The sequence below is a fragment of the Mustela nivalis genome, assembly GCF_964662115.1.
Source record: "Mustela nivalis genome assembly, chromosome: 4".
In the NCBI taxonomy this organism is placed as follows: Eukaryota; Metazoa; Chordata; class Mammalia; order Carnivora; family Mustelidae; genus Mustela; species Mustela nivalis.
Window position 1 is genome coordinate 92320035 of NC_139023.1, and position 22625 is coordinate 92342659.

General features: G+C 37.2%; 1 long non-coding RNA gene across 1 annotated transcript; it reads right to left on the minus strand.

Moving 5' to 3' along the window:
- Nucleotides 1–12189: 12189 nt before the first annotated feature.
- On the minus strand, nucleotides 12190–21628 carry LOC309862958. Its single transcript, XR_014310816.1, has 3 exons — nucleotides 17338–21628; nucleotides 14224–17270; nucleotides 12190–14182 (listed from the first exon to the last, which is right to left on the minus strand). It is a non-coding gene; the product is annotated as an uncharacterized lncRNA (long non-coding RNA).
- Nucleotides 21629–22625: the final 997 nt, after the last annotated feature.

The following is a 22625-nucleotide window of genomic DNA, read 5'->3' on the forward strand; positions in this document are numbered from 1 at the left end:
TTGAGAATGTTGAGTTTCCAGGTGAATTTATAAGTATGTTTTGGAATCTATAATCAAGATTAAAATTTGAGTATTATTTTTTTTTAATTTTTTATTTTTTATAAACATATATTTTTATCCCCAGGGGTACAGGTCTGTGAATCACCAGGTTTACACACTTCACAGCACTCACCAAATCACATACCCTCCCCAATGTCCATAATCCCACCCACTTCTCCCAAACCCCCTCCCCCCAGCAACCCTCAGTTTTTTTTGTGAGATTAAGAGTCACTTATGGTTTGTCTAAAATTTGAGTATTATTTTTATACAAATAAGTAAAACAATCTTTGTTGTGACTGATTTACTATTATATTTTTAAAGTCCAGTATTATAAGAGAACTTTTTTTAGTTGAACAGGAAAACTAAGAAGTCACTAGGGAGTCACTAGGGCTGGGGAATACTTTAAGTGATGTGTCTATATATTTTAAAGTAAATAATTGGTTATAAATAAAAATAACATGGAATCAATGTTAAAAGCCTTGTTTTCCTTATATTTAATCATTTAATAACTTTTAAGATATTCAGTGAGCACATATAAGAAAATAAATTATTTAAAGCAATAATTTTATATACATAAGCAAAAGATATCCAGAGAAATGTCAAAGGTTTATTCAAAGAGAGAGAGGGATTGGGTGTTATTCAGAAGAAATATCGTAGACAGCTATGACTAATAAATTGAGCAAATGCTTGCTTTCTAAAAGACAACCGCTATGTCTCAGCTGATCACAAATGCATATTAATTTGCCATTTAACCAATTTTAGAGTTTGGTTCATACATCATTATGAGAAATGGTAGGTGTTATTTTGGATACAATTTTCAAAACTTATGGTTCTGTTTGCTTCTTTTATTCAAATTTCTTATATTATCCTTGAGTAGTATGAACTTCACCTTGCAAAATCATTTTAACCCATGTGGTTTAAGGGCTGTTTGCCCCAGAATCGATAGTGTCTTATTGACACAGTAATGTATTCTGTGCATTCAATCTTATTCTTTCCACTTGAACAGACTTAGTTATTTATCACAGGAAGAAAGAAGAGGGCTGGCTTTTTGTTTGGTTTCATCTTTCACTTGACAAAGCAAACAAAAGTAAAACATGTTTGGAGAAAGAGGTTTCGTGAGAAGAAAGCTGGCTATGAGAAGCTGGCCCTTTGCAGTCAGAGGATGACATTCAGTGTACCAGTTAAATTTAAAGACACCATGGAAATTGTGTGACATTGCTTTTTAAAAAGCTTTTAGGCTTCTCTTTGGCTACAAATGCAGGTTTTATGTAACTGTATCTCTCCAAGGTAGTGGGGACCAAGGCAATGATGCTAGTACTTTACGACACTGGCAAATCACCCTCAAAGGATCCAAATTTAGAAAAACAACAATGAGCACACCTTATTTATTCTCAGTTGTGATTAAAACAAAATGAAACAAAACAAAACAGAGCCAACCAAGAAAGCAAAAACAAAGTGAACTTTCTTTTTAACCTCAAATTAGTAATGATATGAATATTGTTTTCAGACCTACACAACTTTAGATCCTAGCAGACAAGTTTTATTGTGTTATTCCTTCTGAAGCTTGTCCTGGTAAATCTAGATTTGACATAAAGATGAGTTTTGCTTAAAGATATTGCTTAGCTGTATTATTTAAGGAATATACTGCTTTGTCTTAACAACTGAACTGTCATTGAATTTCAGTCATGGCTCAAATGCATCTTCCAAGATGTTGGTAAACATTCTGAAGAAGTAAGCAGACATCCACCCCACCTCTCCTGAAGGGACATCACTTGATGGTATGTTGGAGTCTGTTTTTCTCTCCTTCCAACATATGCACATAGATGGATGGTAATTAATGCCCGGGAGAGTTTGCAATCTGTGAGTAAAATTTTTTATCTGGCTTCTTTCTAGTAATCTTGAGCTCAAACAAGCCTGTTTGTAAAAGTGACTGGGTGTTCTCTTTACTCTGGCTACCACACAGAAAAGCTCTACTTTCATGGAGAAAGTTACCTTATCTTGCAGGCAAAATGTGCCATCTTGCAATTCTACATATGCTCTATTTACAGGAAAAAGAATGAGAAGTTTCCTTGAGATTTAGAATAACACCCAAATCTGTGACATACCACTTTGGGTTGAAAAAAAAAATAATTTAAATTTTATATGAGACAAAAATTCTTCTTGTTTGGAGAACCTAAATATTCACTTTGCCTGTTCAAGAAATAGGCAGTTAGATTTTATTTTATATATCAATGATGTCTCTCTTCTATAATAAAGGAGGTAGAGACATTTAATATTGATGTGATTAATATCTGAAAATGTGGCTTTTCCTGCAGCTATAAAAAGAAAAAAAAATTTAAAAAAATGATGCAGATAGAAGAATATAAAGTGAATATCAAGGTTAAGTTTGAAATTGCAAGGAAGAATAGAACAACTTATTTATTGTCTTTGTGAGAATTTTATCTTTGTCCCAGAAGGGGGAATGATTCCTAAGCTTTCCAAGTTTTCAGAATTTGTGACAAGATAAGTGCTTGAATCTCTTAGTGTCTTGCACTAAATTTCACATGACTTTCTTATTGCCATTCAATTAACAATTTAAGGAACACATAAATTCAAGTCCATTAGAAAGGAAGAGAAAAGTAATATTTTGTGTTTCTCTGCCTTGTGCCTGGCACTGTGACAGTAATTTCTTACAACCATTTCATTCAGGGCTTCAGTGCTATAGTCAATCTTTCCAAGAGCTCCTCTTACCATGCTAGTCCTTCCTTTGGTCTTAAATGTTTACTAGTCTGACTAATACATATTCCTAGTATCTGAACATTATCAAGCATGCTGCTTATAACCCATATTTTCTATCTGAAGTGATGTTGTTTCTAAATGTTCAGGCTTAGGGATGACACTAGGATGACAGAATTAACTTCTTTATGGTTCTGACTTGGGCACTAGTTTTGTTGCCAAGTGCTGACCAGGGACCACTGCCTGTAACCAAATTATCCAGGAAATCAGTAACATATATTTAGCCTCTGTGCTATAATACTGTAATACTTGATGCATGGAATGCTTTTCACTTTGTTTTAAGTTTATAAGATCACATATGTGATATCTCTGGATATCTTTTGCTTATGTATATAAAATTATTGCTTTAAATAATTTATTTTCTTATATGTGCTCACTGAATATCTTAAAAATTATTAAATGATTAAATATAAGGAAAACAAGGCTTTTAACATTGATTCTCTGGAGCACACCGTTTGGGTGCATTGACCGAGAAGGTGACCAATCGCCTCCCTGGAGCACACCTTTTGGGTGCATGGACCGGGAGGATGATCTGAGCGAGAGTGCAAATGTTTATCCACATTCCTTATTCCTTTTCATATGCTTCCTCTCCATTTCCAAGCCAGCAAGAGCAAGTCAAATCCTCTTATGTTTCAAATCTCTGAATTCCTTTTTTGCTGCCAACCAGAAAAAAATTCTGTTTTCAAAGGGCTCATGTCATCAAGTCTACAGTATAACTTCCCATTTGCCACATAATTTACCCTACTCCAGGAACTGATGTCTCATCATATTCACAGGTTATGTTTGTGTGCATGCCCCCTGCCCCCCCCCACACACACAGGGAAGGACTTTTATACAAGGGGAATGTCTTTAGGAAGTCACCCGAGAATTCTGTCTTCTATAAGCAGTGAATTAAAGGACTTAAGAGTCTAAATATTACTATATTCATACAATGTATATTTGAGAGATCCATAATTTCTTAATTTTTCACCATACTCTAGATATTTTCCAGATACAATGCTTATCTTTCACAGTTTATCTTTTTAAGTTTATTTATTCATTACTGAGCCAAATTTTGGAATCTCCATAAAGAATTTGTCTTTATTGGTAAATCAGAAAACTTTGAAATGTTTTACTCATTGCAATTCCAGTTTTCTATCACCATCCATTCAAACTACTGAATTATGTTTTGCCCAAAAAATACCTTAATTCTATTACTCTACAGCCTCAGAGAGCATTGTCTTTGATCTTTTTTTTTTTCTTTTTTTCCACTTTATTTTAAATTCTGCTATGGCACTTTATATGATGTTGTATTATTTTCAGTTTAGTCACTGTCCTCTGTTTTCCTTATTTTTATTTTTTTTAAAGATTTTATTTATTTATTTGACAAAGAGAGAGAGAGATTACAAGTAGGCAGAGCAGAAGGTGGAGAGAGAAGAGGAAGCAGGCTTCCTGTTGAGTAGAGAACCCAACGTGGTGCTCAATTCCAGGACCCTGAGACCAAGACCTGAGCCTAAGGCAGAGGCTTAACCCACTGAGCCACCCAGGTGCCCCTGTCCTCTGTTTTAAACTCAGTTTATTTTACCCAGTTTTCATTGTTCTGTTTTAGAGGGCATAGACACCCACAGTAAATGTTTACTAATATTTTTCTATCTGGGCAAAAAGAAAGGAATTTTCCCAGAGATGGACTTTATTATGTATATTGAATGCAATGCTTCACTTCCCACAGAATACAGTTTAGCATAAGAGATGCACCATTTATTTTTGCTTCATTTTCTCATGTTTGAGTATATATCTATCTAAGCATGCGCTGGGGAAAAAAACAATACAGGGTGAGTAGAATATCTTTACTACTGTTACTGTTCTTCATTTGTATAATATCAACGTCCCATCTCAGCTCTAGATGTGAAAAGCAGTTTTTAAATGAATAGCTTATGTTCAGAATATATTCTCTCAGTGTTTGTCTGTAACATTGAGTTGTAATCTCTGCTGCTATGGCTTTAATTGTTTTTGACATTTTGAGAGTAAGAAATAAAAATTTCATACAACAAAAACTACTTTTCCCACATGCACCGTGTTTTGTAATCTTCTTTACGTTGTCCTTACTTACACTGATTTTTCTACCTGATTATGCTTCCCATGCTTTTCCAACCCGTATTCCTGGATTTCACAATGGGTTGGTTTGTCATTTTGCAAGACGGTGAGTGGAAAACTTGAATACAGTATGGACTGAGGGAGTCCTGTGAGCATGAACCCCACTGTTGCAGAACTTCCCAGCAGACAAAGGGCTTCCGAGAACTGTTATGAACTAGGAGATGTTGTGCAGGATGTTATAGCCGACCGCAGATAGACCACCAGGACGTGTTGTACGTGCTACAAGCAACCAGGAAGTGTCAGCATCGCATCTGCAGCAGACCGCAGATTAACCACAGGCGCCTTTGACATAGTGACTGAACTGAATATAAGCAGCGCTGGCCCTCTGCTTGTCAGAGTGTGCTCTTGGGACACTCTCGCTCAGATCATCCTCCCGGTCGATGCACCCAAACGGTGTGCTCCAGAGAAGGGGATCGGGCGGGAGTACCCTGGGCCCTCTCCCTAGCCCCCAGGGCTAGAGTTGTCTGTCTTGTCTTCGCTATTGTGTGGTACGTGCTAATAAACAGCTTTCGCTTTCAGTTATTGTGTGTGATCCGTTTGCTTCCACCAACGGACTGGCTCGCTCCTCTGCGAGCTCCGTGAGCGGCAGAGAGCTCCCAGTTGGCGAGCCAGCCAGGAGCACACAGACGACGTCCAGTGAGCCATCCTTCGAGCCTCTAAAGCCTCAGTGGTGAGTACTCCCCGAGATCTTGAAACAGAGATCTGAGACTGTCCCAAGAGGGGATAGGAAAAACAGCCATGGGGGCTGGTTAAGTAAGAGTGATGAGAAGCGGTTGCAACCGGTCTTCAGGGCGATGTCGAGAGTAAGGAAATGTTTGGGGAGTAAAGAGTAACTGTATCTGGGCCTTGGAGACAGCCATTGAGGCAACCGGGCCGCCAGTTAAGGAGGTGACAGAGGAACCACTAGAGGACCTAATTCAGAGATGGGTGGAAGCAAAAGGAAACAAACCAGACGGGTTATACAAGGTCTGCTTGGAAACTTTATGTTGAATATGGTGTCTTCTTAAAAAATTTAAGATAAGAGAGTTGTCAGAGGGACTTGTACAATACAAGGTTTGTCATCCAGGCTTTGGAGATGAGGGTGTCAAAAATCCCCCAAAGCAAGATGATCAAAAGGTCCAGGCTGCATATCCAGTAGTTGTTAGGCATGGCCAACAAGAATATGAACAATTTAATCCCATATTCTACAGCAGTTGGATAGGCAAGGTACAGGAGTCAGGACTTCTTGCTTAGGCAACTCTCCAGTATTTTGGGATCATCACAGCAAGTAGTACTTCGCTGGAGATGAATGGGCTTTTAGACATAGTCCCAGGGGCCTCGGGGCAAAAGGAACTTTTGCTCGCCAAATTGAATGAGAGGCTAGAAGAATATGAGAGGATGCATCCACCACCAGGCCCTGGTGCAGCAGGACCTCGCCATCTGACGGTGGCAGAAATTAGAGGTCTAAACATGACAAATGAAGAAGCTGCCAGACCAGAATGGAATGTGGCTAGAAACCTATATAGAAACATGATTCTTGAAGCCTTCCAGGATGCCATCAGAGTCTATAAGGGGGCTCCTAAGGCCACATCCATCAGACAGGGCCCAACAGAACCTTATCCAGATTTCATAGATAGATTATTCAGCCAAATAGATCAAGAAATAACAGATCAGGAAATCAAGGCATACCTAAAACAGCAGCTAAGTATAAATAATGCTAATGAGGACTGCAAGGCAGCCATGAGAAATCTAAGACCAGAAGATCCTCTAGAGGACAAAATGTACGCCTGTAGGGAGATAGGGTCAAATAAACACAAAATGGCTCTCCTAGCTGAAGCCCTGCAGGCGGAACTGCAACAAGGGAGGAGGGGAAATGGAGGAAAATGTTTTAACTGTGGCAAACCTAGTCACATAGCAAGGCAATGTCGGGCGCCTAAGCAACAACAATAAATGACTTGCTTTAAATGTGGAAAACCAGGCCACATGCAGAAGGAGTGCAAACAGGGAAACGGGCAGCGCCCCCAGGGGATGTCCCCTGGGAAAGTAATGCACGCGAGTGAATCTGCCCATCAGGAGGGGGGGACCAACAAACTATATCCCTCCCTGTTCTTAGCCTAAATAGTAGGCCTATAGCCCCAGTGTATATTAATGAAAAAGAGATTCATATGCTGATAGACACTGGGACCGATACATCAATTATCAGCAACAAGGAAGCAAGAAAATTGGATCTAGGACCATGTTTAGAGGTAGTCAACATAATTGGAGTAGGGGGTCTCCAAAGATTTCAAAAATATGGTCCCTTAAATATTCAAGTAAGAGAAAAAAGGATTTCTTTAAAAAATCTTGGTAGGAGAAGTCCCCTTAAATCTCTTGGGAAGAGATATTTTAAAGAAACTAAGGGTAAAATTAATATGTGCTAATCTATCAGATAAGATTAGGCCCTACAAGGTACAACTTAAAGACCCTACTAAGGGACCCCAAATAAAACAATGGCCCCTTAGCAAGGATAAGTTAGAGGGAATTACAGAAATCATAGAGAAGTTATTAAAAGAAGGGAAAATAGAAGAAGCAGCATGGGATAACCCTTGGAATACACCCATATTTTGCATAAAAAAGAAGTCAGGAAAATACAGACTGTTAATAGATTTCAGGGAGCTTAATAAGATGACTTTAAAGGGAGAAGAAATACAATTGGGAATTCCCTTCCCTGCAGGGTTGCCAGAAAAGAAAAATATAACTGTTTTAGATATAGCAGATGCCTACTTTACTATCCCATTGGATCCTGATTTTAGGCCTTACCCGGCATTCACCCTACCCTCCTTAAACAATCAAGGACCAGCCAGAAGGTTCCAATGGTGCTGTCTCCCACAAGGCTGGAGTCACAGCCCTGCTATCTATCAAGGCACCCTTAGAAATATTCTCTTGCCCTGGAGAGAACAACATCCTGAGATATTATTATACCAATACATGGATGGTTTACTAATAGGATCAGATTTAAGCAAAAAGGAGCATCAAAAGGTAGTGCAAAATCTTAGAGACATGCTACTTCAATGGGGGTTTGAAACCCCAGAGGAGAAACTACAGGAAACTCCCCCATATGATTGGATGGGGTATGAATTAGAACCTAAAACCTGGAAATTGCAAAAATGGGAATTGGAAATCCCAGAAAAACCAACTTTAAACCAACTGCAGAAGATATTAGGGAAGATCAGTTGGGCTAGCTCTACAATACCAAGACTAAAGATAAAAAACTTATGTAAGTTAATGAGAGGCAATATGCAATTAGACTCCCATAGGGAATGGACGACAGAAGCTTTAGAGGAAGTAAAATATGCCCAACAAAAAATAACAGAAAATCAAGGATATCATTACTACATATCAGAAAAAGAGGTTTATTGCAAGATTGTTAAGGATTCTCAGGAAATAGATTATGGAATATATCAGGAAGAGCAAGGGAAAAAACAAATGCTATGGGTTGGAAGATGATCATTAAAGAGGGATATTGGGAAATCTATCCTAGATAAATTGGCCATAGCTATTCAGAATATTTGCACAGAATGCAAAATCAGATTGGGGTAGAACCCATTATTCTACTCCTCATGGAAAAAAGGACCTTAGAAAATTGGTACAGCCAACAAAATTATCTTCGCTGGTTTCCCCATGTCAAACTAATAGATGCAGATTTAATGTTTAAGGAAGTCCTAGCAAACCAAAGTGATGATCCTTTAGAATATGTGGAAGTCTTCTATACAGATGGAGGGAGAAAGGAACAACAAACAAAGGCAGGGTATGTTACATCCACAGGAAAAAATAGAATAGAACATATAGTAGGATCAAGTCAGCAAGCGGAAAAATATGCAATAAAAATGGCCTTTCAAGATTCAGGTCCGCAAGTTAACATCATCACAGATAGCAAGTACTGCTTCTCCATTTTAAGGGCTAAACCAAACCCAGAAACTATAGAAAATAGTTTATGGAAGGAGATAATTTCATTAGTTATGAAAAAGGACAATTGGTATATAGGATGGATACCAGGACATAAGGGGGTACCTGGAAACACAGAAGCAGACCAATTAGTATCTATTGTTGTGGAGGGAGAAAATATTAAGGACAAAAGACCAAAAGATGTAGGCTATGATCTATGTACCCCAAAAGATTTATTTGTATTACCTAGGGAAATTATAAAACTAAACATAGAAACAAAAATAGAAATCCCAAGAGCACACTCTGACAAGCAGAGGGCCAGTGCTGCTTATATTCAGTTCAGTCACTACGTCAAAGGCACTTGTGGTTAATCTGCGGTCTGCTGCAGATGCGATGCTAACACTTCCTGGTTGCTTGTAGCACGTACAACACGTCCTGGTGGTCAATCTGTGGTCGGCTATAACATCCTGCATAACATCTCCTAGTTCATAACAGTTCTCGGAAGCCCTTTGTCTGCTGGGAAGTTCTGCAACAGTGGGGTTCATGCTCACAGGACTCCCTCAGTCCACCCTTTTCTTTTCTATTGTGGCAAGATGGTGGGGTTAATTCTTATGATGGTGTTCCTTCCTCTCTGTGGGAAGTCTAGGACATCTTGTTTTGGGGCAGTACGTTCCTGATGTTCTGTACCTTATCTCGAACATTCAGCTGCCAAGTGGAGCTGCGCAAATTGGGCTTCCAGTCTTCAGCCACCAAGTGGAGCTGCGCAAATAGGGCTTTGGCGAGCCAGCCAGGAGGAAAGGGTTATTCTGCTAGCCACTCCCCCAGGAATGATCCCAGCGGAGGAACTGCCACCATGGTGGTGCGCCTCCGACAACCACCCTGGATGCTCTAGGTCAGAGGGAAAGGTTACTTTTAATGAAACATTGCAAGGAATGAATGCCTCCCTCCTGGCTGCAGATGTGTTAAAATCCTTCATCAAATTGGCCATAAAAGGTTGCAAGGAGAGGGGGAGTTCCAGCCAAGGTTTATTTGGGGAAGTGACAATTATAACAGCTAATAGTACATGGGTCTCACTTGAGAATATCTCAATAGAGACTAGCTATTACACCTGTAACCTGGAAAGGCTACACAATTGGGCTGCAGGAGGCAGAAATTTCGCTTTGTTTCTAACAGAGGGTTACTTCTTTCTAAGAGAACGAACTTTGCAATATTGCATTACTAACCTTTCTAGTACTCTTACCAATAAAACCATGATCTCAGAACTGATCTTTGGACCTAATGGAACACTTTATGGGAGCATGTCTGGCGTTGACAAATGTAACTACACATATCATTGGGTACCAAGAAATATGTCTGTCAACTGCTCCAGAACCATCTGGAAACAAAGAGTATCAACACAAGGCAAATTTTAGGGTTTTCCTCTATCATATTTGAGCTATAAGGAAAAAAGATATGGGCAATTGAAATGCAATTACACTGGTGATCCTTGGAGGCCAGATGGAGCAGTATTAAATCTATGAAAGGTCAATACCAGCCACGATCAAGAAAACCCTGCCAGGTGGTTCCTATTTCCTTGCCACTCAAGGAACTTTAGCGTCATCATACAATGTCCTTGCATTGATAGCAAAAAAGAAAGTTCTCCCTGCGGTAACACAAATGACACCTCAGTAGATTGGAATAACTGTACAACAGCAAAGAATATTCCCTTCTGGGATGGAGGAGCCAGAGGGTTAATAGCTAATTGGAGCAGAACATCCCTCAAAAGCATGACAGGGAACTGGACATGCTATAATGCCTGGAAAGGGTTCTATAACAGCAGCTGTAATAATTCTAGTGACGGAGGTGAATGCTCATGCCAAAATAATACCATTATAAATTTTATAGATCCATACTCTAACCTTATGCATCAATCAAAAGACTACTCCATAGTCAAACAACCTTCAATAGGAGTGTTCAGGGAAAGTGAATTCCCAATGTGGGGGACCAAAAGGTCGATTGGCAGGAGGAAAAGAGCTGTACAGGTACCATTGCTTCTGTTCTGCTTGCTTATGAGTGGAATCGGAGCCGCATCAGGGATAACTGGAGTGCTCCAATCTTCAGGGCTGGTAGGAGTCTTGAAGGAGCAACAGAAACTCCTAAGAGTCATCCTTGAAACCCAAGGATTGTTGTTGCACAGACAGGAGGCCCTGGAGGCAGGCCTGATGGAACTGGAGGCAAGAGTAGACAGAATCGATTGGATCCTGGGAACAGCCAATTAATGAATTTGGCCGGATGTGGGAGTTTTACCCCAGTATGTCTGACCCACCTTGTTTGGAATTCCACATATAACATTATCATGAAGAATAGGACCATGAGCAACTGGTTAAATCAAAGCAGGACATATAAGGAGTTAATACTGCAGCAACTGGCTGAGAGTGGTGCCTTGTTCCAATCATTAGAGGTACAACTCAAAAATTTTGGGGAGTCAAATTGGCTAACTACCATATGGAATAAGTTCAAGGATCTGTGGAGGTCACGGGGTGTTCTAGCACTTATAGAACTGCTTACTGCTCTTACTTCTTTTCGGGCCATGCCTCTTTCAATGCGTTCAAAATATGCATTATAAGTTTGTAAGTTATTCTCTTATATCTGAACAAGACCAAATCCTTCCTGCCCTGTCTGTGGCGGACCAGATAATGACGGCAGACATCCTCGGGGAGGCAGACATAGAGGTCGGCGACGATTCCTTGCTCGGGCAAGGCATCAAGCCAGAGAAGGACTGGAAGCCCTATTTGCACAGCTCCACTTGGTGGCTGACGGACTGGAAGCCCAATTTGCGCAGCTCCACTTGGCAGCTGAATGTTCGAGATAAGGTACAGAACATCAGGAACGTACTGCCCCAAAACAAGATGTCCTAGACTTCCCACAGAGAGGAAGGAACACCATCATAAGAATTAACCCCACCATCTTGCCACAATAGAAAAGGGTGGACTGAGGGAGTCCTGTGAGCATGAACCCCACTGTTGCAGAACTTCCCAGCAGACAAAGGGCTTCCGAGAACTGTTATGAACTAGGAGATGTTATGCAGGATGTTATAGCCGACCGCAGATAGACCACTAGGACGTGTTGTACGTGCTACAAGCAACCAGGAAGTGTCAGCATCGCATCTGCAGCAGACCGCAGATTAACCACAAGTGCCTTTGACGTAGTGACTGAACTGAATATAAGCAGCACTGGCCCTCTGCTTGTCAGAGTGTGCTCGTGGGGCACTCTCGCTCAGATCATCCTCCCAGTTGATGCACCCAAAAGGGGTGCTCCAGGGAGGGGATCGGTCACCTTTTCGGTTGATGCACCCAAAAGGTGTGCTCCAGGGAGGGGATCGGTCACCTTCTCGGTTGATGCACCCAAACGGTGTGCTCCAGAGAAGGGGATCGAGCGGGAGTACCCTGGGCCCTCTCCTTAGCCCCCAGGGCTAGAGTTGTCTGTCTTGTCTTCGCTATTGTGTGGTACGTGCTAATAAACAGCTTTCGCTTTCAGTTATTGTGTGTGACCCTTCCACCATCAGACCGGCTCACTCCCCTGGGAGCTCCGTGAGCGGCAGAGAGCTCCCATGGCCCACAACAGAAGTAGCATGGATTGTTCTGAAACAGTCGGCATGCAGTGGGGTGTGTTAGCTTGCTAGGGCTGCCATAACAAAATATCACAGACTGTGTAGCTTAAAAAATATACATTTGTTTTCTCACAGTTCTGGGGGGTAAAAGTGCAAAATCAAGGTGTTGATCACACCAAGGTGTTGATCACAGCAGGTCTGTGAGGCTTCATACCTTGACTTGCAGATAGCCACCTTTGCAACGGTTCCTCATATGATCTTTCCTCTGAGTATGTTTATATTTGGTGTCTATGTGTGTCTAAATTTCCTTTTAGAAGGACACCAGTCATGTTGGATTGACTAACCCTAACAGCCTCATTTTAATCATCTTGATGATAGCCTTATCTCTAAATATGGTTATATTCTGAAGTACTGGGAATTGGGATTTTAAATACAATTATTTTTGGGTGGGGGGAAGGAAACAATTCATTCCCTAAGAGTTGGATAATACAGATTTTCTTTTTGTTTTTGTTTTTAATTCAGGGACACAATACATGTTTAAATAAACATAGGCAAAATCCAATTAAGATACATATTGGGGCACCTGGGTGGCTCAGTGGGTTAAAGCCTCTGCCTTCGGCTTGGGTCATGGTCTCAGGGTCCTGGGATTGAGCTCTCTGCTCTTTTCTTGCTTTTATAACTTTTAGACCAAGTCTCAAGTTCATGATTTATATAAAAACTACTTCAACAACACACTCAGATGTTCAAGAATGTGCAATCATTTAATTATGTGTTATATTCAAAATGCTGACAGCTACATGCCAGGTTTTCACAGGTCAGGAGAAACATACTGCTTTTCTTCATTTCTCAAGGCAGGAACATGTGTTTCTGTGAGAAATGAAGTTAGGTGATCTTGGAGATAATAATTTACCAGAAGCTGAAGAAATTATTTCATTAGATACTATACCAAGTTCCTAAGGGAATGACTTTGTTCCATTGAGAGCATAAAGTACATTTGGTTTTGGCATACATACATCCTCAATGACTTTAGTATGGCCATGTATTAGTCAAATTCTACAGGGTTTAACATTTAAGTGTTATCCTTGGGAATTAGATTTACACATACCATGAAAGATTGATTTGGAGTCCAAATTCATGAGTGTTAAAGCAAATAGTGGCTACAATGCATACACTGACTGCATAATACCAGTATACAAAGGAAAAAAATATTTGCATTATTAATGAATGACTCCTTACTCCCAGAATTGGTGGAACAGTGGTTTCAAGAATTAGAAATGACCAGTTCCAGAAAGGAAAGGCGCATGGTAAAAATTTATTTATAATCAAGTTTCTTTATTAAGTAGTGGTTGACTTAACCACAACTAGCAGTAATTATCAAAGTTATAATAGTAATAATAAAAATAGGCAATTATGACAGTTCATCAAAAGAAAGATAAATTAATGAAACCCATGATCTGAGAAAGGGATGGCTTTCACCTGACAGAAGCCAGAAATCCTACTGGATGGCAGTAACCTTTCTTTGCTTCTTTACAGAGATCTCTAAAACACAACCTCTTTCTTAGTTTGGCAATTGGAAATATAACGTAATTTCCAGCAGGTCAAAATTGATTATCAATGGAATCACTAAAATATTTTATCTATGTATCCCAGACTGATACTTGTTTTAGTGAGGAATATTTGTTCTCAATTTTCATACCAAGAGGAAAGGAAAACAACACTGAAACAAAAGGACTGATGATTTTCCTGGAATTACCAAAGACACAGATTGTAATATTATATCCCACCTTTTACCCATCTTCAGCAAGTCAAAATGAGAACTGTATTTCCTTGGATCCTGGGTATCCTAAAATAAGAATGAGTCTGAAAAACTCTTCCAACTCCTTTGGGAAAAATTGCATTCTACTCAGTATAATTAAGAGAAACCTGTTGAGATAGGGGAGTGTGCAAAATTTTTAAAACAAACAAACAAAATAACAAAATCAGTACTTGTTCATAAGTAATAGCCTTTAACATTCTTTTCCAGGTTTGCTCCTAACATATTTTATGCTTCAAAAGCAGAATAGTAAGTATAAAAGATAGGAATGGAAAGACAATATTTTTTTCCAAGATATTCTCTGTTGTTGGGATCTAAATAACAGGTTAAGTAGGAAAATAAAAACTCAGGGATACTAAATTGAGTGGGATCAGTGTGGAGGTAATACAAAACAAAACAAAACAAAACACAACTAGGAAGAGTGGGGAAAATACTTAAGTTTCACTAAGAATTGAAGGCTCTGATAAGATGTAATTAATCAGGCTGCCTATATCATTCATTGATAGACAAGCCAATACAAGTGGTGTTGATGAGAGACTTCTAGCCCAAACTAAGTGCAGAGACAAGTTCCTCATGTATTTAACTATATATATGTTCTGGATTGGGAAATTTTCAAAGTGATTTTCCTTAATAACATCAGAGATACAAGTTCTAGACCACTTTTTATGAGCCCATTTTTGTCATATCTATGCTAGAATTCTGTGGCGGTTATACAATAATGTGCACAAATTAGTTTCTTTCTTTCTTTTTCTTTCTTTCCTTCTTTTTTTTTTTTGGTTACTTTTTAAAAAATTTTATTTATCTGTTTGATAGAAAGAGAGTATGAGCAAAGGGAGTAGCAGAGGAAGAGGGAGAGGCAGACTCCCCGCTGAGCAGGCTCCATCCTAGGACTCTGGTATCATGACCCGAGCCTAAGGCAGATGCTTAACTGACTGAGCCACCCAAGTGATCCACAAATAGTTTGTTTAAATACATTAAGACTTAAAAAGTTTGGGATACCTGGGTGGCTCAGTGGGTCAAGTCTCTGACTTCGGCTCAGGTCATGATCTCAGGGTTCTGGGATGGAGCCACACATCGGGCTCTCTGTACAGCGGAGAGCCTGCTTCCTCCTCCCCCTCTGCCTGACTCTCGGCCTATTTGTGATCTCTCTTTCTCTGTTGAATAAATAAAGAAAATCTTAAAAAAAAAACTTCAAAAGTTTATTATTGTCTTCACTGGAATATAACAAATAACCATTAATCTTAAGATTATAAAAGTTAAGTGCTTATCATGATTTTCCCTAGTTAAATTTATTTCTATAGAAGAACTTTGAATTCTCCTTTTCATCTGATAGCAGTCAGAGTACACCTATCTTTCTTGCAAAGGGACCATAATAATAGGTTGCTGACCATAACAGATCCATTTCTCAAAATAAATACAAATGGGAACACTTTTCTGAAACAATTATATATTAAAATTCTTTTCCAATGACTTTTGACAGATGGACTCTCTTTCAAGTGTCTTTTTGCAAATATTAGTACACATGGTACTCACAATTTGTATAGTTACATAACTGAATATGCAGTAAACATCAGCACCTCAAAATTGCGAAAGAGATTAATGATACAACTGGTTAAATATGATAAAATTTCAAAAGCGAGGGTAACATGGGAGAAAAAAAAAGTCATGTATAACCACAAATACCAGCTAACAGAAAAATATTCATAAGAAGATTCAAATTGATTTAATGTAAATATTTTTACTTATATCTGAATTTAAGAATGTATCTACAATGTCCTACAAAAACATAAAAATAAAAGAAATAATAGTTAAATAACATAAAGTCATGTGAATTATACTACTTTCACACTAACCAGGGAAGTCTATAGTTGTCGAATTGATTCAGCTAAGCCATAAGCAATATTAATGACCGTCTCTTTAAATACTAGTATTTTATTTATAAATTTGGATAAATAAGGTTATTTTTCTAGGGATGCCTGGATGGCTCAGCTGGTTAAGTGGCTGCCTTTGGCTAAGGTCATGATCCCAGATTTCTGGAATTGAGTCTCACATTGGGTTCCCTGCTCAGCCTCTCCCTCTGCCTGCCACTCTGCCTACTTATGCTCTGTATCTCTCTGTCAAATAAACAAATAAGTAAATATTTTAAAAATAAGGTTATTTTTCTAGATTATTTTTGTCTTTTCAACTGGTTTGTAAGCACTTTCTTATTTTTTTTCTGTAACTGATACTCCATAATACTAAATAATTTAATAATCTGTAAATTAAGGGTTGATGACACCATATCATTTTTCTCTACATGGAACAAGGAAGAATTGAGATTATAATTTATGGACTGTTAATATAAAATGATACAATATAAGTAAATATAATGACAAGTATATTATATAAATATAATAAATACAAAATGATACAAATATAAGTAAATAGAGGAGACAATCTATAGAGAATAACAATAATATAACTGAAAATCAAATTGTCTTCTTACTGCAGAAAGAAACTAGCATTTAATATCATCATGCATAAGAAGAGAAAATACATTTATACATTTTATTATTGTACTTATTTTACATAGAAGAGTAAAATATAGTATATTGATTTATAATTTTTCAGTTAAGTATTAAAATATAATGGTCATACATTACCAAATACGCTTCTTTGTCAAATTCTCCAAACTCATATAAACAAAAAACAATTCTAAGTTTGGTTCTGTTTCCATTCTGACTAATGCTTCCTAGAATTCTCTCATGACTTTGTTTTATAAAAGTGTTCATATTCTAAATCACTTCTTTCATACTCTCTTTGAGTTAAAGAATCCGTAAGTGTGACTTTATCTAAATTCTACATAGTTAGGTCATGCTACTTCCTAGAGCTCCATATTCATTTTATTTTCCCTTATAAACTATTTTCCCTTATAAAATATAAGTTTAATATCTGCTCCCTCAAATCTTAAATTGTCATCCTCACCTTCAAAATTATCCCACAACCTGCATTCCACATTGTGGTCAGAATTAGCACAGCCTCCCCTGGGGATAAAAATATATGTTTATAAAAAATAAAAAATTAAAAAAAAAAGAATTAGCACAGCCTATAAATGGTTTTATAGAAGACCATAGGAACTGACCACAGAACAACCTTTTTAAAAATCTTGACTTTATTTTGACATAAGCTTAACTTTATTAAAGCATTTTCCTTCCTACTGGACCTATGTACTTTGGGGAAGCTGGCCTTAGCTCCAGTCCCCAGAGGGTGGGTTGTAATTGATTTGACTCAATCACAGAGGAGCTAATCTACATACCTGAGAACTGAGTTTGTTATGGGAATAAAAGCACATTAATAAATGAGGCACGAGAAGAACTCTGTTAAGGGTCTTCAGGGAAATGATTTCTTTTTTTTTTTATTTCTACCCCCCACAACCTCAGGCCAGACACACAAAAGCTGATAATTTCTTATCCTCTTGTCATTTTTAGATGTGATGTCTAAAAATGTACAGTTTTTTAAACATGTGAATAAACTTTTCTAACAAAATTGACAAAGAAGTAAAAATGACAGGCTATTAAATGACTTCACTAAACCACTGAATGAACTAACCATAGACTTTCCATACATTGGGACTTCTTACTTACATGTACTACAACTTTGAGTGTAATTGTTTATGTAATTTTCAGTTTTATATATATACATATATACATATATATGTATATATATGTACTTTGCTGAGCTTAATTGAAAGCATCGTGATATTTTTAAATGTCTATGACAGAAAAGTGGGAGTTATCCTCCACAACACCTTAACACCATTATCCCATTTTTTCCCAAAGCTACATTTTATAATTTGAATGAGATATTTCCTCTTTGTCAAAATCTATGCTACTTTAGTTTTGAAGATAAGTTTCCTGTTATTATAGAAACATCCTCTGAAATCCATAAACCTATCCACTATTACAGCCTACGTCCTTTTCAAAAAAAAAAAATCAGGTGGTTTAGTATGATGAACTACTTGAGGGTATTATTTTTCTTCATTTTTATTTTTATTTTTTTTATTTATTTGTTTTTTTTTTTTTTTATGCTCCATGGTACAATTCCTTTTTTTTTTTTTTTAATGCTCCATGGTATAAGTCTTTTTTTTTTTTTTTCATTTTTAATATCACTAATGCTTAGTGTAATCCTGGAAAATTATAGATATTAAATCTATTCAATGAATGGATTATTAAATGAATGGATTATTATACAACAAATTATGTTAAATGTTATAAAGAAAGATTAATTTGAATCTCTTGGCTTTAATTGTAATGGGTATTTGATAAAACATACTTCTTCTATTTTGCATATACTTTTGTGATACTCCAAGAAAAATGTTTTGATATTTGTATCTTGTTTATGCGTGAATGTAAACTAAATTCTTAGAGTAATAAGAGCACCATAGTAGAAATCAAGGTGAAATAAAAGATCTCATATTTAATTTATGACTCTTCCGCTAATTAGATATACAGTGTTAAATAATGTACTTTAACAGTATAAACTTCAGTCTTCATATAGGTATAATAATGATAATTATATCACATATTGTTTTATACCTGAATAAAATGAGATGAATTATGTTGAACTCCATGGAGAGTGGAAAAAAGATGTAAAAATTTGTGTTATTAAGAGTACATTTTCTATTATGAAAAAAAATCAATGTAAATTGCCAAAAACTGCTGGGCCAATAGATGATATCATTTGAAATAAAACACCACATTTTAAGAAAAGTAAAAAACCAAAAATGATAATTTGTATTGAACAAAACCAATCAAAACTTTTAAAAGCCATCTCTCGCAATCCTGTGGGATTCCTTCTCTTTTTTCAAGCACAAAAGAAGTATTTGATTTTATAAAGTGCTAAACTATAAAGAGGTTGTTTGGTGATTTTCAGAGTTGTAATAAGAACAGATCAATTTCCATCATCTTTCTCCTGGGAAGTCATGAATCAATAATAAACTCACTTCTACAGAAAATAACAAATCATTGTTTAAAGGCTACTTCCTCAGATAGCTCATGAATTATATAGAATGTTATAATAAAATCAACAAAAGTGATAGCATTAAAAACATCTCGATAAAGTTATTACACAATGCAGTTAAAAACATGCATGGGATTTGTGAATTATGCTCTAGAGACTTAACTAAGGGAATGAAAAACAAGTCCTTTCAGCTTGAGAAACATTACATGATACCCATCATGTTGCAGCAAGTTTCTACTGAAAAGAATTTGAAAGTTCCTCAGCCAAGCTAGAAGCACAAGGACTACCTCAGAATTTATTATAGCAAATTGAAAAAGTTTTGCACAATATTTGACATAAATGCATTTGAAAGTTAAAGAAATTTGAAGGTTGAGAGTAACTAGAATGGACAAAACATAGAATAGAGGAAGAAAATACAGTAAGAAACAGGAAAAATGGAAACAGACACGTGGAATGTAGAACAAGAAGCTGTATATGATGATAATCAAATCAAACCATCAAATCTTTCAAGGAAAGGGGGAGGGGCAATCTGTGTAATGAAATGATAACACAGAAGTTTGGAGGGGAGGCTATTCCCATGCTTGAGGAAAATACATTAAAAAATTAAATGTCTCGGCATCAGGGAAATACAAATCAAAACCACAATGAGATATCACCTCACACCAGTCAGAATGGCGAAAATCAACAAGTCAGGAAATGACAGATGCTGGGGAGAATGCGGAGAAAGGGGAACCCTCCTACACTGTTGGTGGGAATGCAAGCTGGTGCAGCTACTCTGGAAAACAGCATGGAGGTTCCTCAAAATGTTGAAAATAGAACTGCCCTATGACCCAGCAATTGCACTACTGGGTATTTACCCTAAAGATACAAACGTAGTGATCCAAAGGGGCATGTGCACCCGAATGTTTATAGCAGCAATGTCCACAATAGCCAAACTATGGAAAGAACCTAGATGTCCATCAACAGATGAATGGATCAAGAAGAAGTGGTATATATACACAATGGAATACTATGCAGCCATCAAAAGAAATGAAATCTTGCCATTTGCGACAACATGGATGGAACTAGAGCATATCATGCTTAGGGAAATAAGTCAAGCAGAGAAAGACAACTATCATATGATCTCCCTGATATGAGGAAGTGGTGATGCAACATGGGGGCTTAAGTGGGTAGGAGAAGAACCAATGAAACAAGATGGAATTGGGAGGGAGACAAACCATAAGTGACTCTTAATCTCACAAAACAAACTGAGGGTTGCTGGGGGGAGGGGGTTTGGGAGAAGGGGGTGGGATTATGGACATTGGGGAGGGTATGTGCTTTGGTGAGTGCTGTGAAGTGTGTAAACCTGGTGATTCACAGATCTGTACCCCTGGGGATAAAAATATATGTTTATAAAAAATAAAAAATTAAAAAAAAAATGTCAGTGTAGAATGTCTGTGGAGGTGGAATGGAGCCATATTAATCAATATCACTGTGTGGTTGGGAAGGTTGTACCTTGCAGAGTCACTTGGATGAGGGTGGCTTGTCAAAGAAGTGTGGGGCTGCAGCACTCCTGAGGAAGGGTCATTCTGTAATTACTTCTGCCCCCCACCAAAAAAAGAGAAGAGGGCCTTCTTTTCTTTCTCTTTCTCCTCCTTCTTCTCCTTTCCCCCCTTTTTCTTCTTCTTTCATTTCCTTCTTTACCTTCTTCACACGAAAAAATAGAATATGCTTCACATAGACCTTCTACCTCCTCCCCTGAAAAGCAGGGATTATAAGAATGTATGTAAGGGTTTATAAGGAAGGTTATAAGAAAGTATGTAAAAATGCTTAAAAGTCAGAAAATCCAATCATAACTCTGAGAAAACATATTGCTTTATGGTGTGGGTCAAGGGTGGGTATAAGATGACTTAAGTATTCCAGTGGATAATTAACAAAGATAGCAGCCAAAATAGAAATTGACAAATTTCTCAAAGGACATATATATTCATATATAATGAAGCTTAATTTGGTTATTACTTGTATGTGGTGATTATAGAGAAAGGGAGTGTATTATCAAGGTTTTTTGGGGGGATGAAATTTATTAGAGTTGACGTTACATGAACTTCCTCTATTCACTGCTGTCGTTAAAGAAACATCATGAAATTCATGGAAGATATAAAATCACAAATTTTATTTTTCAATGGCAATTATTAAGTTACTGAGTTTAATATTTAACTTTATAACTTCCATGTTCTAGAGAAGAATATGTAGTATGTGTGCATGCATGCATGTATGCATATGCATGTGTATATATAGGCATACCTACAAATACAGAACCATGAAAAAAAAAAAGAGAATGTGATTACTGTTATTTTTACCTATAGGATGCTTCTGAACACAGAAAATTTTTAAAAAATACTATGTTAGGGGCGCCTGGGTGGCTCAGTGAGTTAAGCCGCTGCCTTTGGCTCAGGTCATGATCCCAGGGTCCTGGGATCGAGCCCCGCATCGGGCTCTCTGCTCAGCAGGGAGTCTGCTTCCTCCCCTCTCTCTGCCTGCCTCTCTTCCTGCTTGTCATCTCTCTCTGTCAAATAAATAAATAAAAAATCTTAAAAAAAAAGATTTACATTTAAAAATACTATGTTAAAGTATATTTAAAGTACTAGAAAGAGAATGTGTAAACTGGGAAGAAAGTCACTTGTAATTTTTAGAAATAAATAAGTTAATATTAAGGAAAAAAACATACTTTAAAATGTGGTTTATATGTTTTTAATAAATGGATATGTAAGGTTTTTAACCAGAAAGACTGGAATGGTACTATTACTAGTCAAAGCAAGGGAAAGAGAGGAACTTTGTAGGAAATGGCACATAAATAAATATTATGTTGAAAAAAAATATTAAAACACAAGATTAAAAATAAGCCATCCTCATAATTTTGGGTGGTAAAACACCCAAGATAACCATTAAAAAACTGACTAAAGAAATAATTAATTTTTTTCATTATTTCATTTACCAAGAAAAACCCAACCCCCCCGAAAAAAAAAACTTTTTTCTTTTCTCATGTTCTGTTTTATTCTAGGCACCTAAGAATTCTCTAGAAATATGAGATTAAGGATTTTAAAATGCCATTCAGTAGATATAGACCAACTCTGTCTCTCACACATCAGTTCATTAGTCTCTAGTAGAGAACCCAAGGATACGCAACTTAAGCAAGGATGCATACAGTAGCATTCTGGGATTCAACTCAAAGTATTTTAGGTTTTAACATGTATTATTAAAATCAATGTGATAAATAATCGGTATCCTTTGGCAAAGTTAGATGAATTATTATTATTTGTTATTTTTATTTAATTTTAATCAATTTAATTTTAATCAATTAGCCAAGGTATAGTACATCATTAGTTTTTGATACAA